Source organism: Manis pentadactyla, chromosome 18 (assembly GCF_030020395.1).
Source record: "Manis pentadactyla isolate mManPen7 chromosome 18, mManPen7.hap1, whole genome shotgun sequence".
Classification (NCBI taxonomy): Eukaryota; Metazoa; Chordata; class Mammalia; order Pholidota; family Manidae; genus Manis; species Manis pentadactyla.
The window spans coordinates 27,240,020-27,259,300 of NC_080036.1; the positions used below are offsets into that span (position 1 = coordinate 27,240,020).

Genomic DNA, 19,281 nt, shown 5'->3' on the forward strand with positions numbered 1-19,281 from the left:
TAATGTTATGCAAATTTGACCGCAATGAGAAAAAGTAAGAAAAAGCTAGGATGACCTTTGAAGGAGAGCCATAAAGCATGTAAGTTCCAAACAAGTAGGAGGTTTGAAGCAATGGAATGAAAAATCCTTAAAAATCAAAAGAAAACAGGAAAGGAGGGAAAATTCAGAAGTAGGTACAACTAAACACTGCATTACATAGGAGGAAATGTGTAAATGGTTCAAACCTAGAGAAAATCAGGGGGATGATCAACCCAGAATTCAGGATAGTAGTGAGGAGGGAGAGGTACGGAATCAGGGAGGGACACAGTGGCTTTGAGGGCACTGGTCCTGTTATTTTTTAACTAGGAGGTGAGTATACAGATACTCATTCTATTATTTTTCTTTAAAATGGCTCCATTTTTTAAATATGTTGTATGTATGAACTATTAATCATGATGTTATAACTTCTTTAAGAAGGAGAGAAATGGTCGTTGCAAAGAAGGTCTAAGAATGGGACTTTAGCATTGGGGTCTGAGGCTGGAGGACAATTCAAACCCAGCCTAGTGTGCTGTCCTGTCCCCCCTGGTTCTGCATGGATGGGCACAGCACCTTTACCCTCTGACCCTATGGCTCCACATCCATGGTCAGGGAGGGGCTGGCACAGGCCCCCTCACTGGTTTGTGTCATCTCTTTCTCCCACTTGACTTACCTTTTATGATGCCCAACAGCTGGACAACAAGGTTAGCGCTCTCTGGGGACCTCAGCCTTCCCTCCATCTTCAGAGGTTTCACAGTTTCCTCATGAGACTGGGAAACGGGCAGCTCGGAGGCTCCCCATCTGTCCGGTTACATGGAATGTAACTTTAGTGCATGGACAATGGACAATAGGGAAGACACAATTATCTAGCAATTACAATGAACATTCATGTAATCTGTACAAGTGCTCTGCATGCATTGTCTCATTTAACCTTACAGCAACTCGATGAGCTGGGTAGGAGTATTATATTATCCAATTTACAGGTAAGGAAAGCAAGGCCCAGAGAGGCTAAGAGAGGCTGCACATGTGGTCAGGGAGCCAGGAATCTTCCCAAGGGGTCAGGCTCCTCTGGATCCTTGTGGGCACTTGTCCAGGGAACCGGACACAAAGAAACCCTTCTTCAGTGGATCCTAAGAAAAGACCCCTCATGTATTCCTAGAAAGCCCAGGGAAATATCCTCATTCTCAGACCTTCTCAGAGGGAAAATCCCACCTAGGACTTAGGGTACAAGTCTACAAATTCCACTTTCCCCTCTGAGTAAACAGGCAGTAGGGAGCATGTGAATGAGATGATGTGACTCTGGACAAGCCACAACCCACTCTGTGCCTCATTTAAATGGATCAAATGGAGATTACAGTGTACTTACCTCAAGGAATGATTATGCAAATGAAACGTCAATACATGTGTAGTTCTTAGAATGGTTCTTGGTGTGTAATAAGCACCATTGAAATGCTGGCTATTACCACATTATTGTTACCTACAGTCCAAGTCACACAGTGACTCTTCCTGAGTTTCATTAAGGCTGGCTGCTGGGCTGTCCCCACAGCGCCTGGGGAGTGAAGTTCTTGGTTCAGGTCCCAGGGGAAAGCAGTAACCCCGGCAGAGCCAGATGCTGAAGGAGGAAGTTCGGCTGGGGAAGTTGCAAAGACAGTGGCGTCATGGGGCAGTGGAAATCATCCCCTCCCACTCAGCGTGTCCTGTAAGGAGCCCCTGGGCAGATGGCTGGGGACCAGGATGCACAGGGTTGCGTTCCCACGATGGTGTCAATAGAGTTGAGTCAGAAAGCACTGCTCAGACATAGCTGCTATATATCATCTGACTAATTGATTTCGGACAGCTCTTTGTAGTCTTTCTCAATATTTTGAATGTGTGGGTGTGGCTTTCTTTCCTTTTTCTCCCCCATATCCACTGCACTTGGTCTCTGGGAATCAAAGGATGGTGGGATCCTGGCACCAGCGTGGGCCTATCCACTGAGCTCTGGGAGCATCTGGAAAGCAGTATTCTTCACAGGAGATTCTAGGCTGGCTTGGAAGAAGTTCTCATTTCTCTGGTCTGATGACTGAGACTAACTCCTCCATGCCTGACAAACACGGAGTTATTTGCCAAGGTAGACATGGCAATTCAACAACGGACGGTGACCCCCTCACTCAGCTCCTCCCCAGCACCCTGGGCTTCACAGCTCGGTGGGGGCTGACTCCCAAACGACCCCGGGTCTGGAGAAGTGGGGAGCTCGGGTGAAAGGGCTCTGAGAGCATCCCCGGCAAGGTCACCTCCTTCATGGTTCAGCCCTAGGCCTAGCGAGGTGAAGTGGCGAATCCCTCAGATCTCTCGGTTGGGAACACAGAACACTTTTTGGGCGAGTTTAAGCAGAAAAGGCTTTGAGGTGCCTCTGACAATGTCTTGGAGGCCACGAGGCCAGGCAGAACAGCTGTGACAAGGCGGAGCCGCTGTAAGGAGATACCACTGCTGGCCTGACAGTGGGCCAGGGGCGACCCCGCGCCGGCCTGATGCTGGGCTCGCAGCTCCGCCACCACCGCCTCTGGACACTCCTACTGCCACCCTCACCAAACTGGTGCCCACTTCCCAAATCATGGGCTCCGAGGCTCCATTCGATTGGTGGACACCTGGTCACACGTCTGTGCTCTAATTGCAAAGGAAGCTGGGAGAGTTTGTTTTTGGTTTCTCCTTTAGGGAGGCACAGGCTCAAAAGGTGGAGGCCATCCTAAACATTAGAAGTGTGTTTGTCGGCAGCCACGAATGATAAATGTTTACATACAAGCAGTGACCTAAGAATCACATGACTGAGACACCCGCGCAGAGCCAAGCACACTACCCTGACCGGCTGCCTGGGTCAGAGCCGACCCTACACGCCCGCCCGCGGGTCTCATCCTGCATCAGGTGTCTGCAGAGCTTAAAGCTGCACCCTCATCCTTACCAGGGGCCTTCGCTCCCTGCGTATTCCAGAAGCAATGGTTTCATTATTGCTTTTATGTTTGATTGGGCCTTCTTGGCAAACTCAAATGCCTTCAAGGGCAGGCGGGTAAATTAGTGAGTAAAGTGAGCAAAGGGAAGGGCACGCTAGGGGCAGGAGAAGGGCTGAAGAAGCAGCCACAGCTTGGCACCAAATGTTTTCTTTGGAAATATGGACCCAGTAACCAGATCCTCTGAAGTGTCCAGAGAAGCCAGAAATCTGGATTTCTTTGCATGAAATTGTTAAAGAACAAAATTCAACCAGGTAAACTTGAAGATCTAACTGGCTTTATTAAGCAGTTCATGAGTCGGGCAGCACCCCATGTGGAGAGCGGCTCCTTGGAGTGGAAGGAGGGTGGGGCAAGAAGTTATCAGTGAAAGAGGGGTCACCTTCCCTTAGGGGGCAGAGTAGAGGGCCTTTCCTTTGCGTGAAGATGACCCCATCTTTGGGGAGGGACGGAGAAGGCGCGCGTAACAGAGGACCTCATCGGTGCTCACCAGAAAATTCCTGACCGACTACATTTCTGGGGGAGTCTGAAACTGCGTTAGGTTAGGTAGGAAGCCCTGGTTTGGTGACTTGGTCTAGAAAAGTGATCCCATTTGGGACCTGAGATTTTCTTTTTAACAAAATCTCCTGACTTTAAAATATTTGATCAAATATTCTTGATCTTAAGAAAAAAATTTTTTATTATGACAAATTTCAACCGCATAGAAAATAGTGATAGTATAATGAATATTGACATCCAAACAACACTTGTAGGAGCTAAGGGCAGGCCACCCCCAAAATATGCCATTTTGGGGCTGAAGGCAGTCAAGACCCTGTGGGCTCAAGAGAAGCTTCTGTCCCTTCCTTCACTAGCTAGAAAAATCAAACTGGGGTCTTTCCCAGAATAAGGGTTATTACCTAAACATACATTTTTTCTGAATGACCCATCTGTGTATAAGGCAGACATCGAATTCCCAAACACCTGCTCTTCTATTGCCCTGGGCATTGCCCTCCTCCCTTTTGAAGCCCCAGGCCCCATCCCATTCCTGAGCTCAGGATGGCACCTGTACCTCATTTTTACCTTTCTGTCTTTGAACTTCTCATGGGTGTGAGATTCCCATATGTACAAAGTTAAATTTTATTTCCTCCTGTTAATCTGTCTCAGGTCCATTTGATTCTTAGACCAGCGAGAACAACTTGAACGGTAGAGGAAAATGTTTCTTCCCTAAGAGTTGGCATAATCGGCGGAGACCATATCTCGCTGGACGGTGCTCGCCCTAGCACTGCAGCCGCTGAGGGATTCTGGGGTATCTGGCATCGCTGGCAGAAGGTAAGATTTCATATCATGCCACCCTCCCGGAATACTCTGTCTGCAGGGACCCGTAGAGCGAGGATGGTGGAGTCCTTTTTCTCTCTTTGTAAATTTAGATTAACAGGAGAAAATAGTGGTGGAACAAGTCTCCTGGGCTTGGGCACTCTTGGTAAATTTGTCGAGTACTCTTACTTTTTCCCCCCCAGAGATGGTCTTTGAGATTATTCTCTCTGGCCTCTGCCAACCAGAAAATGCATAGCACGGGCATCTGGCAGACAGCCCGAGAGGTTGTGGATCTAATAGTCCACATTCTTTGTCCAGCTGTGCCAGCTCTCAGGGGAGTTGGTACAAGAGGTCCCAGCCCAAAAGGAGCTTCTGTCATCTCGACCTTCATTGCTCATTAGTGCCAGAGAAGTCCCGTTCCAGTATCGCCTGCCCGGTGTCATGGGTCAGTGGGCCTGTGACTGGAGGCATGTTCTCGTGTGGAGACCGGAGCCTTCCTCCCTATGCAATGAAGGTCTTTGCTTTCTTAAACTACCTTAGGGAGTAAATCTTGGGGGCTTCATCATCTATGCCCTCTAAATATGCCATCTATATACCTTATGGTAAAATTTTATTCTAAGCCTGGAAAGTTACCTTTGAGTCCTTTCCATGAAAAAGCTTATGTTTTGAGAGAGTCTACTTGTCAATGGACAGATGATGGATCCTTTAAATTGGTTATATTTGAGAGAAAAAATTCTTTTTAGAGAGCTCTCAATGGCTTGTTAGTGTAACAGCCAGCCTTAGGGATTCCCACGACAAGATAAAAGAACAGAAGTTAGACTTAAGACAAAAATGAAATCCAACGTAAATTCCTCTTCTCAGAACCTGGCCCTACCTGCCTGTTTTAACTTCCCTTTTCCCTATAAGACTTATAAAGAACACTCCTGCCTGATCCCCAGGCCTAGAGTACACAGGTTACTCGTGTAAACGCTCCAAGTCAGGGAGTGAATGCAGCAGAAGCACCAGGGGCAGGCGCAGGGCTCGCCTCTCTGGCTCTGCCAGTGGTGGGCCTTCCTACGCAATGTCCTTTGGGGATATACCTAGACCCCCACCCAAAGGTTTCATGTCCCCTGGGCAGCAGTGGATCTTTCCAGAAGATTCTATGAAATTTAGAGAAGCGTTAAAAAGATCAGTGGTCATCCACAAATCCCCTCCACCCTGCCCAGAGGAAACAGATGGCCAGGTTTTCTCCTCGGTCCTCCTGCAAATGATCCGCTGGAGGCTGATGTTCTGGGGCAGGTAGAAGAGGAAGATCAGATACCACGATGCCCCTTCCTTTCCCGATCGGACCCACCGGTTAGCGATCCTTTCCTCCCAGGAACAGCTGCCGGCTTCTTGCCTGTCTCCTCTCGCATCCTAAGAAGTGGGCTTGGTTCTCCGCCTGCCTGGGGATCCCTGTCGGTTCTTCCTTTTGGCCACTGTGGGAGTGACTCTGGGTCTTTGAAGGGAGTATCCTTTGCACCCACTTTGGGGACCCCTCCTACACCCAAAAGAGAGTTATTCTAACAGAAATATTTACTCTTTGTCCCAGCTGAAAACTGACAAGATTTTTTAAAGGCTTTTTTTTTAAAGTAGCTCTGTAATCAAAAGTTGCCCAAACTGGGGCCTAATAGGAATTGAGGAGCTGATAGGAATTTGCTTTTTTAGGTTTTCTCCCTTAATTTAAATTAAACTATGTATCCAGAGGGAAAGAAGCAAATAGAGGAGAATGTAGTTGGGGGGAGTAGATCAACTTGTGATGTCATTTAAGTCACTACCCAATTCCTTGAGGAATTGAGAATAACTGTCCTTATGAACTTTGGCAAAACTAGAAATATGACTCCAGAAACTGTTCAAAGTTAACGTGTCATTTTGTCCATTCCAAGCCTCCCCTCTTCATCTCAAAAGTTTTGTTAAGTATTGTCTTAGGAAACTAAAGTCCTTGGAGAAACTTGACTGTGCTTTTATGCAGATTTTAGGGAGATGTTTTGCATTAGGAAAAAGGAGAGGGGAGACGAAGTGTTTGGAAACTGGATGAATGAAAAAATCGTATCCAGATATTAGTAACCATAGGTCTCCATTTGTGTCTATATGTTTATATATGGGTGTGCTGTGGGTGTGTGAGATTTTTCTACCTCTGGAGGTATTGCTAAAATTAATTTGTAAAAGAGCTCCATTTAAGTAGGTTTGAAGACAAGTGCTTGTAAGGATTGGCTATTCTAAAATTCTCAGAAATATAAAAACTAACCGAAATGTTTTTCAGATTTATGTGCTCTGGGAAAATCTTTGTTATTAAAGCTAATTTAAGGTTGCTGGTTTAATTAAAACAGATATGTCTTCAGAGTTACCAGCATTAACATAAAAACTTTTATTCTGCCTAGATTTACATAAGTCAAGTAAGTTGATATTACCTCTGTAATGAAACGTTTTTAAAAAAAAATGGCTCGGGAGAGTGACTGAATTTGTCTGATGTCTCATGAAATTTTTATTGTTATTCTAAACAAAATTAAGGACAAGAACACTGGATAGCTGTAAGTAAGATAAAAAGGTGTTAAACTTTTAAACTAGCTTCTTCCAAGATATTTTTGGTGACCTGAAGCCTTAAAGTTTTTGTTAAGTGATGGATTAAGTTAAATTCATTTAATATCTAGATTATTTCCAAGTAAGATAAAATACTAGAACATTACTTGCTAAACAAGTCTAAGGGTACCTACTTTTGTCTGCTTATTACAGAGAAACTAAAGATAAATTTGGGTCTGTTGTAAGTATATCTTGTGCTTTATTGAAAGATTGTACTATGAAGAAGCAAGTTTTGAGAAATTATGAAATATATTCATAAATTTGCCAATGTAAAGAATGCTGGTGTAACATTCACAATTGCTTGGTATTTAGTTTTCACTAGAAATTAAGGTTTCTAGAAGTTAAGAATTCCAATTAATGTATGTGGTTAAAATTACTAGAAATAATAAAGGAAATATCTCTATATGCAAGAAAAGTAGGATGTGTACTTTTGGTAAAAGAAGGTATGAGGAATGGAAATGCATTTTTTTTTTTTTGTGAGGGCATCTCTCATATTTATTGATCAAATGGTTGTTAACGACAATAAAATTCTGTATAGGGGAGTCAATGCTCAATGCACAATCATTAATACACCCCAAGCCTAATTTTCGTCAGTCTCCAATCTTCTGAGGCATAACAAACAAGTTCTTACATGTAGAGCAAATTCTTACATAATGAATAAGTTACATAGTGAACAGTACAAGGGCCGTCATCACAGAAACTTTCGGTTTTGCTCATGCATTATGAACTATAAACAGTCAGTTCAAATATGAATACTCATTTGGTTTTTATACTTGATTTATATGTGGATACCACATTTCTCTCTTTATTATTATTATTTTTAATAAAATGCTGAAGTGGTAGGTAGATACAAGATAAAGGTAGAAAACATAGTTTAGTGTTGTAAGAGAGCAAATGTAGATGATCAGGTGTGTGCCTGTAGACTATGTGTTAATCCAAGCTAGACAAGGGCAATAAAACATCCACGTATGCAGAAGATTTCTCTCAGAACAGGGGGGGTGAGGTTCTAAGCCTCACCTCTGTTGATCCCCAATTTCTCACTTGATGGCCCCCCTGCGACTGTGCCTGTCTTAGGTTGTTCCTCCCTTGAGGAATCTTACCCGTCTCTGGCTAACCAGTCATCTTCCGGGGCCATACAGGGAAATGTAAAGTTGGTAAGTGAGAGAGAAGCCTTACTGTTTGAAAAGGTTAGCTTTTTACTTCTTTGCATATTTATGCCCTGTGGCTTCTATGCCCAGCATTTGTCTTGAGGTATCTTTACCACTTGGAAGAATTATGATACTCGGTAAATTTGATCTGAGGCACGAATTCTATTTAAGGGTTGTAATTAGGAAGGAAGAAGAAAAGCTATAGAAGTAGCAGGCGGAAGAAAACATGGGAAGATTGATTATTTCTTTGACATATCTTCTTGTAGAGTAACTTCAGCATGTATAGGTTTTAAACTACTAATTAAATTGCGCACACACATTAACATAATAGGAGTATAGTTACATAACCAAAGCATACCTGTAATAACCAGCCATCTCCAGTGAAACCAAGAAAACCAGTTAGGCATCTTAGGCATTTGTGAAAACTTATCTATGATATGGTGGATATTGTCCAACTGAACTTGAACAGTCTGAGAGAAATCAGACAAATTAAAACAACCCATTCCTGGGGAATGTTCACATCCCTTATGTTCTTTTAACAGTAAATAGTCTGTAGTTGTAAGATTTTGGAGTGCTACAATTTGCACTTCTCCTAATTCTTGGTTGAGTTCCAACAGTATAGATCCAGTCAAATTTGTTGTTTTACTGTATGCACAGGCCAGCTTAGATATCTCCTTCCTCATTCCCATGGCAAGTCCAGGAACTGGTGGGATGAGTGCATCTACAGCTGTAGCAGTGCGTGGATCTTTGTTGGGGTTTTTTGATGATCATCTTCTGGCATGAATCTTCCAGAGAGTGCAGATGTTGGAAGTTCTCTTTCATATCGTATCTTAGTTCATTTTCGGGGTAGCCCAATTAGGCTTTGATCTTCTGTATAGACGCAAATAGACCCTTTGCCTACACTTTTATATGCCCTTTATACCCTTGTGTAGAACTCATTGGAGGTTACCACACAGGAACTGCCCTTTTTTTTTTGGTATCACTAATCTACACTTACATGACGAATATTATGTTTACTAGGCTCTCCCCTACACCAGGTCTCCCCTATAAACCCCTTTACAGTCACTGTCCATCAGCATAGCAAAATGTTGTACAATCACTACTTGCCTTCTCTGTGTTGTACAGCCCTCCCTTTTCTCCTACCCCCCCATGCATGTTAATCTTAATACACCCCTACTTCTCCCCCCCTTATCCCTCCCTACCCACCCATCCTCCCCAGTCCCTTTCCCTTTGGTACCTGTTAGTCCATTCTTGAGTTCTGTGATTCTGGTGCTGTTTTGTTACTTCAGTTTTTCCTTTGTTCTTATATTCTACAGATAAGTGAAATCATTTGGTATTTCTCTTTCTCTGCTTGGCTTGTTTCACTGAGCATAATACCATCCAGCTCCATCCATGTTGCTGCAAATGATTGGATTTGCCCTTTTCTTATGGCTGAGTAGTATTACATTGTGTATATGTACCAGTTCTTCTTTATCCATTCATCTATTGATGCACATTTAGGTTGCTTCCAATTCTTGGCTATTGTAAATAGTGCTGCGATAAACATAGGGGTGCATCTGTCTTTCTCAAACTTGATTGCTGTGTTCTTAGGTTAAATTCCTAGGAGTGGAATTCCTGGGTCAAATGGTAAGTCTGTTTTGAGCATTTTGATGTACCTCCATACTGCTTTCCACAATGGTTGAACTAACTTACATTCCCACCAGCAGTGTAGGAGGGTTCCCCTTTCTCCACAGCCTCGCCAACATTTGTTGTTGTTTGTCTTTTGGATGGCAGCCATCCTTACTGGTGTCAGGTGATACCTCATTGTAGTTTTAATTTGCATTTCTCTGATAATTAGCGATGTGGAGCATCTTTTCATGTGTCTGTTGGCCATCTGTATTTCTTTTTTGGAGAACTGTCTGTTCAGTTCCTCTGCCCATTTTTTAATTGGGTTATTTGTTTTTTGTTTGTTGAGGCGTGTGAGCTCTTTATATATTCTGGATGTCAAGCCTTTATCGGATGTGTCATTTTCAAATATATTCTCCCATACTGTAGGGATCCTTTTTGTTCTATTGATGGTGTCTTTTGCTGTACAGAAGCTTTTCAGCTTAATATAGTCCCACTTACTCATTTTTGCTGTTGTTTTCCTTACCCGGGGAGATATGTTCAAGAAGAGGTCACTCATGTTTATGTCTAAGAGGTTTTTGCTTATGTTTTCTTCCAAGAGTTTAATGGTTTCATGGCTTACATTCAGGTCTTTGATCCATTTTGAGTTTAGTTTTGTATATGGGGTTAGACAATGGTCCAGTTTCATTCTCCTACATGTAGCTGTCCAGTTTTGCCAGCACCACCTGTTGAAGAGACTGTCATTTTGCCATTGTATGTCCATGGCTCCTTTATCAAATATTAATTCACCATATATGTCTGGGTTAATGTCTGGAGTCTCTAGTCTGTTCCATTGGTCTGTGGCTCTGCTCTTGTGCCAGTACCAAATTGTCTTGATTACTATGGCTTTATAGTAGAGCTTGAAGTTGGGGAGTGAGATTCCCCCTACTTTATTCTTCTTTCTCAGGATTGCTTTGGCTATTCGGGGTCTTTGGTGTTTCCATATGAATTTTTGAATTATTTGTTCCAGTTCATTGAAGAATGTTGCTGGTAGTTTCATAGGGATTGCATCAAATCTGTATATTGCTTTGGGCAGGATGGCCATTTTGACGATTAATTCTTCCTAGCCACGAGCATGGGATGAGTTTCCATCTGTTAGTGTCCCCTTTAATTTCTCTTAAGAGTGACTTGTAGTTTTCAGAGTATAAGTCTTTCACTTCTGTGGTTAGGTTTATTCCTAGGTATTTTATTTTTTTTGATGCAATTGTGAATGGAGTTGTTTTCCTGATTTCTCTTTCTGTTGGTTCATTGTTAGTATATAGGAAAGCCACAGATTTCTGTGTGTTGATTTTGTATCCTGCAACTTTGCTGTATTCCGATATCAGTTCTAGTAGTTTTGGGGTGGTGTCTTTAGGGTTTTTTATGTACAGTATCATGTCATCTGCAAATAGTGACAGTTTAACTTCTTCTTTACCAATCTGGATTCCTTGTATTTCTTTATTTTGTCTGATTGCCATAGCTAGGACCTCCAGTACTATGTTAAATAACAGTGGAGAGAGTGGGCATCCCTGTCTAGTTCCCAATCTCAGAGGAAATGCTTTCAGCTTCTCGCTGTTCAATATAATGTTGGCTGTGGGTTTATCATAGATGGCCTTTATTATGTTGAGGTACTTTCCCTCTATTCCCATTTTGCTGAGAGTTTTTAACATGAATGGATGTTGAACTTTGTCAAATGCTTTTTCAGCATCTATGGAGATGATCATGTGGTTTTTGTCTTTCTTTTTGTTGATGTGGTGGATGATGTTGATGGACTTTCGAATGTTGTACCATCCTTGCATCCCTGGGATGAATCCCACTTGGTCATGGTGTATGATCCTTTTGATGTATTTTTGAATTCGGTTTGCTAATATTTTGTTGAGTATTTTTGCATCTACGTTCATCAGGGATATTGGTCTGTAGTTTTCTTTTTTGGTGGGGTCTTTGCCTGGTTTTGGTATTAGGGTGATGTTAGCTTCATAGAATGAGTTTGGGAGTATCCCCTCCTCCTCTATTTTTTGGAAAACTTCAAGGAGAATGGGTATTATATCTTCCCTGTATGTCTGATAAAATTCCGAGGTAAATCCCTCTGGCCCTGGGGTTTTGTTCTTTGGTAGTTTTTTGATTACCGCTTCAATTTCGTTGCTGGTAATTGGTCTGTTTAGATTTTCTGTTTCTTCCTGGGTCAATCTTGGAAGGTTGTATTTTTCTAGGAAGTTGTCCATTTCTCCTAGGTTTCCCAGCTTGTTAGCATATAGGTTTTCATAGTATTCTCCAATAATTCTTTGCATTTCCGTGGGGTCCGTCGTGATTTTTCCTTTCTCGTTTCTGATACTGTTGATTTGTGTTGACTCTCTTTTCTTCTTAATAAGTCTGGCTAGAGGCTTATCTATTTTGTTTATTTTCTCGAAGAACCAGCTCTTGGTTTCATTGATTTTTGCTATTGTGTTATTCTTCTCAATTTTATTTATTTCTTCTCTGATCTTTATTATGTCCCTCCTTCTGCTGACCTTAGGCCTCATCTGTTCTTCTTTTTCCAATTTCGATAATTGTGACATTAGACCATTCATTTGGGATTGCTCTTCCTTTTTTAAATATGCTTGGATTGCTATATACTTTCCTCTTAAGACTGCTTTTGCTGTGTCCCACAGAAGTTGGGGCTTAGTGTTGTTGTTGTCATTTGTTTCCATATATTGCTGGATCTCCATTTTGATTTGGTCATTGATCCATTGATTATTTAGGAGTGTGTTGTTAAGCCTCCATGTGTTTGTGAGCCTCTTTGCTTTCTTTGTACAGTTTATTTCTAGTTTTATGCCTTTGTGGTCTGAAAAGTTGGTTGGTAGGATTTCAATCTTTTGGAATTTTCTGAGGCTCTTTTTGTGGCCTAGTATGTGGTCTATTCTGGAGAATGTTCCATGTGCACTTGAGAAGAATGTATATCCCGCTGCTTTTGGATGTAGAGTTCTATAGATGTCTATTAGGTCCATCTGCTCTACTGTGTTGTTCAGTGCTTCCGTGTCCTTACTTATTTTCTGCCCAGTGGATCTATCCTTTGGGGTGAGTGGTGTGTTGAAGTCTCCTAGAATGAATGCATTGCAGTCTATATCCCCCTTTAGTTCTGTTAGTATTTGTTTCACATATGCTGGTGCTCCTGTGTTGGGTGCATATATATTTAGAATGGTTATATCCTCTTGTTTGACTGAGTCCTTTATCATTATGTAGTGTCCTTCTTTATCTCTTGTTACTTTCTTTGTTTTGAAGTCTATTTTGTCTGATATTAGTACTGCAACCCCTGCTTTCTTCTCACTGTTGTTTGCTTAAAATATGTTTTTCCATCCCTTGACTTTTAGTCTGTACATGTCTTTGGGTTTGAGGTGAGTTTCTTGTAAGCAGCATATAGATGGGTCTTGCTTTTTTATCCATTCTGTTACTCTGTGTCTTTTGATTGGTGCATTCAACCCATTAACATTTAGGGTGACTATTGAAAGATATGTACTTATTGCCATTGCAGGCTTTAAATTCGTGGTTACCAAAGGTTCAAGGTTAGCCTCTTTAGTATCTTACTGCCTAACTTAGCTCGCTTATTGAGCTGTTATATACACTATCTGGAGATTCTTTTCTTCTCTCCCTTCTTGTTCCTCCTCCTCGATTCTTCATATGTTGGGTGTTTTGTGCTGTGCTCTTTCTAGGAGTGCTCCCATCTAGAGCAGTCCCTGTAAGATGTTCTGTAGAGGTGGTTTGTGGAAAGCAAATTCCCTCAGCTTTTGTTTGTCTGGGAATTGTTTAATCCCACCGTCATATTTGAATGATAGTCGTGTTGGATATAGTATCCTTGGTTCAAGGTCCTTCTGTTTCATTGTATTAAATATATCATGCCATTCTCTTCTGGCCTGTAGGGTTTCTGTTGAGAAATCTGACGTTAGCCTGATGGGTTTCCCTTTATAGGTGACCTTTTTCTCTCTAGCTGCCTTTAACACTCTTTCCTTGTCCTTGATCTTTGCCATTTTAATTATTATGTGTCTTGGTGTTGCCCTTCTTGGATCCTTTCTGTTGGGGGTTCTGTGTATTTCCGTGGTCTGTTCGATTACTTCCTCCCCCAGTGTGGGGAAGTTTTCAGCAATTATTTCTTCTAAGATACTTTCCATCTCTTTTCCTCTCTCTTCTTCTTCTGGGACCCCTATAATACGGATATTGTTCCTTTTGGATTGGTCACACAGTTCTCTTAATATTGTTTCATTCCTGGAGATCCTTTTGTCTCTCTCTATGTCAGCTTCTATGCGTTCCTGTTCTCTGATTTCAATTCCATCTATGGCCTCTTGCATCCTATCCATTCTGCTTATAAACCCTTCCAGAGTTTGTTTCATTTCTGCGATCTCCTTTCTGGCATCTGTGATCTCCTTCCGGACTTCATCCCATTTCTCTTGCGTATTTCTCTGCATCTCTGTCAGCATGTTTATGATTCTTATTTTGAATTCTTTGTCAGGAAGACTGGTTAGGTCTGTGTCCTTCTCTGGTGTTGTCTCTGTGATCTTTGTCTGCCTGTAGCTTTGCCTTTTCATGGTGATAGGAATAGTCTGCAGAACTGGGACGAGTGACGGCTGGAAGGACTTCCTTTCTTGTTGGTTTGTGGCCCTCCTCTCCTGGGAGAACAGCGACCTCTAGTGGCTTGTGCTGCGCAGCTGCGCGCAGACAGGGTTTCTGCTTCCTGCCCGGTTGCTATGGAGTTAATCTCCGCTGTTGCTGTGGGCGTGGCCTGGCCTGGGCAGCTACTCCAAAATGGTGGAGTCACGTTGGAGCAGGAGCTGCTGGGAGGCTATTTATCTCCGTAAGGGGCCTCCCTGCTCCCTGCAGCCCAGGGGTTAGGGTGCCCAGAGATCCCCGGATTCCTTACCTCTGGATTAAGTGACCCGCCCTGCCCCTTTAAGACTTCCAAAAAGCACCCGCCAAAACAAAACAACAACCACCAAAAAAAAAAAAAAAAAAAAAAAGAAAAAAATTTTTAAATTAAAAAAAAAAAGGTGGTCGTTCATTTTTCTTTATTCTCCGGTGCCAGCCTCAGGCCTCTGCTCACCGGTCTTTCTGCCCTGTTTCCCTAGTATTGGGGTCCCTATCCCTTTAAGACTTCCAAAAAGCGCTCGCCAAAACAAAACAGCAAAAAAGCAAAAAAAAAAAAAAAAAAAAAAAATGGTCGCGCACTTTTCTTATGTCTTCCGACACCCGGCCTCCAGTGCCCGCTCACTGTTCTTGCTGCCCTGTTTCCCTAGCATCCAGGGCCCCCCGTGCACGCACTGTGTCTGCGCTCTGGCCCGGATGGCGGGGGCTGGGTGTTCGGCAGTCCTGGGCTCCGTCTCCCTCCCGCTCTGCCTGCTCTTCTCCCGCCGGGAGCTGGGGGGAGGGGCGCTCGGCTCCCGCGGGGCCGGGGCTTGTATCTTACCCCCTTCGCGAGGCGCTGGGTTCTCTCAGGTGCGGATGTGGTCTGGATATTGTCCTGTGTCCTCTGGTCTTTATTCTAGGAAGGGTTGTCTTTGTTATATTTTCATAGATATATGTGGTTTTGGGAGGAGATTTCCGCTGTTCTACTCACGCCGCCATCTTCCGCCCCTCTGGAAATGCATTTTTACTAAGGAAAAAGAAAGTCATTTTGTCCTAATGTGAAGCTGGTTAAAGAGGAAAACACAGGACAAAATCTGAATGTAGAATGTTTAGGAAAAGGAATTTTAATGTGTTGTCAAGCCAGCTAAGATAAAACGAATTTATTTAAGAATAGATTTTAGTATCAAAAGTACGCTGGTGCAAATTAGAACTTGGTTTTCTCTCTATTAAAGGACAAAGTTTTCTTGGACAATTGGTCTGCTCTTGATAATAAGAGATTGTGAAGGGTTTTTCTTTATCCTTAAAGTAATTGCCTAAAAAACAAAAGTCCGTGTTTTGTCAAAATAATTTCCTGTGCTTCATGATATCTTTATCATTAGATCTTTGATTACCTAAGAAAATGGAATCTTCTTTTTTTTTAATCAAAGTATCATTGATATACAGTCTTACGATGGTTTCACATAAACAACACAGTGGATGCAACATTCACCCATATTATCAAGTCCTCACCCCCTTTATTTCAGTTACTGTCTATCAGCATAGTAAGATGCTGTAGAGTCATTACTTGTCTTCTCCGTGCTACACTGCCTTCCCTGTGACCTATCTATATTGTGATTGCGAATTATAGTGCCCCTTAATCCCCTTCTCCCTCCCCACCCACATTCCCCAACCCCTCCCCTTTGGTAACCACTAGTCCCTTCTCATAGTCTGTGAGTCTCCTGCTATTTTGTTCCATCAGTTTTGCTTTGTTCTTACACTCCACAAATGAGTGAAGTCATCTGGTACCTGTCTTTCTCCACCTGGCTTATTTCACTGAGCATAATACTTTCTGAATCCATCCATGTTGTTGCAAATGGTAGGATTTCTTTTCTTTTTATGGCTGAATAATATTCCATTGTGTGTATGTACTACAAAAAATGTAGTCTTCTTAATATTAAAAGAACTAAATTTTGCTCCTAACTATGTAACCTTCTGTATTTGCCTTTAAAATACTCTGTTGTCACTTTGGTTAAATGGCTAATTAAGTTTTATAATGACCTGTGATCCTATTCAGGCAAGAGTTTTAAAACCTTTTGAAAAATAATTTTGACAAACTTTCCAAAATCAAATTCTACATAAAGTTCTTTTTACCTCTAGTTAACCCTGAGATTTTTCAGATGGTCCCTAGATGTTTTTCTCCTAATAAAAGAGATGTTAAACTAATTAGGCTAGATTATGTTTGTGTAGAAATATGTTATTAAAATAAGTGTTCTAGAAATTATAAGAAACTCCTAGAAACCTGATATGTCCTGGTATGTTATCACTGATAATTATAGTTATTAAAATGTTATGTTGCAGAAATAATCAAATTCTCTTGTCAGTTGCATTATAATGAACTCATATCTTTAACCATGGCCATTTTTAAGCCCTTTATCATCTACAGACAGTTATTATTTTGCTCTGCTGTTTTTGCAAGTGTATTTCACTGTCAGAGAGATTCATGGAAAGGACTTTTGACAAATACAGGTTTCTGATCACCTTAAGATCATAAATTTGAACTGGGTTAGAATTTACAGAACTAGTGGGAAAACTGTATTCAAGCAGAATAAGAATGAATAACATGGCACTGAATGAACTGAGGAGGATGTTGATCATTTTTCTGACTTCTTATTTAAAACATTCTCTAATGTTTACTTTTCCAGATTTAAGGAAACTTTTTCCCCAAAGCTATCTATGCACGACCCACAGCAATTTGGTAAAATACAGCTTTGCAAACAAATATGAGACATTTGTCTTTTCCTCCCTACCTGATGCCTCCAGAATTCAGAAACTCCAGGATGTATTCTTATTTTTATGGCAATATAGTTACTTGCATAAGTTCAATAAGAATCTTTTCTCCTTGTAACAGGATACAATTGGAAACCTTGGTTATATTACCAAAGCTTTGACTGTAATGTGATACCTAAGAGAGAGACACGTGGATTCAGATATGACCAGGCATCTTTAAGGAACTAAGATTGACCTTACAGAGCCCACGAAGCCCTCAGGAAAACCAGCCTGGTACCTTACCTCCAGGGCTCCCAGCAGCCTTACCAGGTGAGTAAGCATGTTCTCTTCCTGGCAGTTGCAGGAACCTCAGGATATTTTGCAGACCTCAAGAAGAGAGGAATTCACCCAAATCTATAGCTCTTGCAGTCGAATATATGACAAGTCCTTGGCCTGGCTTTCTGGCCTTGAGAGGCCTTTAAAAGTTCCTTATGAAAAGTTCCAGCAAAGCAGATTTTAAAAAGCCTCTGTGTGGTCCATCGCTATTCTTGCTGAACTTATTTAAATAATCAGGCCACATTTACTGAAACAAGACTTGGTGTACAGACAAACGTCTTGCTGTGGTTATCTTTGATAAAATGAGGGTGATTTATTTTTTGGATATTGTGTTATCTTTTTGGATATTAGATTCTAGGTCTGATTAACTGTCTTTGAGTGTTTATTGTTTGCCTGTAAACTGCACTGGATCCTGAATTCTTCTGGCTTCCTCAAGTATCTGGCTATGACTCCAAATAAACATCTCCAATTTACTCCCATCCTTCTGACGTGAAGTCATTGAGAACCAAAGCTGCCTTTTTCCTGAAGCCCTGCAAACTGAAGTTAGGCAGCTTGATATGAACTTTAGAGAAATCACCACAACAGCCCATGTTTAGACCATCTTTGTGCCTGTTGCGCTGTGGGGCACTCAGGAGCATTCAAACAGCAAGCCAGGAAATCTGTCAGATTGCCACTGTCTGTCATCACTCTATCTGAAGATGCCTGAAGCCTGACATCTAGAAATCCTCTCACTGGCAACACCCAGGACTCAGCCATTGGGTTTATAATTTGCTCCAACCATTAACCTTTGTTTTTCTTTTGTTTCCATAGAAATGCCTCTTATTAATTGCGTGACTGCTTGCACAATATAGTCCTAACTTTGGAAGCCCACCTGCAAGACCACCTCCTGTTTAACTGAACTGACCTAATCCCAGGACCAAGAGGCTGCTTCCGCAAGACTGAACAATCTACTTGCTCAATTTTTAATGTGAGACTTCCAGGGAAGTTTCAGAGGAGGGAAATATAGGGGCCAAAGGCAGGCCACCCCCAAATGTGTCTCTTTGGCATGTGGACTACTTTGAACTGAAGGCAATGAAGGCTCTGCAGGCTCAAGAGAAGATTTGGCTCCTCCCCTAACTGCCTAGAAAAATCTAAATAAAGTTCTTTTTCAAAATAAGGGTTATTACCAGAGATGAATTTTTTCCCAGTGACCCATCTGTGTGGGGGCGCTAATGTCTGCTTTTTATTGCCCTTTGAATCGCTCTCCTCCCCTTTGAAGCCTCAGGCTTGTACCCCGTTCCTTAACTCAGGATGCCTCATTTTACCTTTCTATCTTTGAATTTTTCATGTATGTGGAGTTCCCCTATGTACAAAATTTAATTTGACTTTCTCCTGGGAATCTGTCTCATGTCAATTTGATTCTAGACCAGCAAGAAGAACTGTGAAAGAAAGAGGAAAATGTTTCCTCCCCAACAAACTCATCACTCAGATTTAACACTTTTTTTGCTGTATTTTTTTCACCTATTTTTTTTTCCTGCTTAAGGATGTTCAAGTAACAAAATCAAAGAAGCTAATAAAATATTTTCACCCTTAAATACTTCAATAGGTATCTCTTCACAACATAGTTGTTTTCCTAATAGCTACAATAATACTTAAGAATATTAACAAGTATCTTTTCTTCACTCAAATTTCTTTCATTACCCCAAAAATGACTACATTGGATGGATTGTTTAAACCAGAATCCAATTGAGGACCCAAATGGAAATTGACTGTTAAGTGTCTTAAATATTTTTAAGCTAGAACAGATCTCCACTGGCCTCTTTGTTTTATGTTTTTTGTGTTTTCACTGACTGATTTGAAGAACTCAGTCCAGTGTCTTGTTGACTGTCTTTGTTCCCTGGTGATGTTTCTTAACCGGTTCCTTTAGTTGTCCCTACATTTCCTGCAAATTGGAAGTTAGCTCTAAAACCTTGATT

General features: G+C 41.7%; 1 long non-coding RNA gene across 1 annotated transcript; it reads left to right on the forward strand.

Moving 5' to 3' along the window:
• The first annotated feature begins 2,984 nt into the window (after positions 1-2,984).
• On the forward strand, positions 2,985-18,441 carry LOC130681476 (uncharacterized). The gene is made up of 4 exons (XR_008994655.1): positions 2,985-3,250; positions 4,137-4,301; positions 17,133-17,320; positions 18,137-18,441. It is a non-coding gene; the product is annotated as an uncharacterized LOC130681476 (long non-coding RNA).
• Positions 18,442-19,281: the final 840 nt, after the last annotated feature.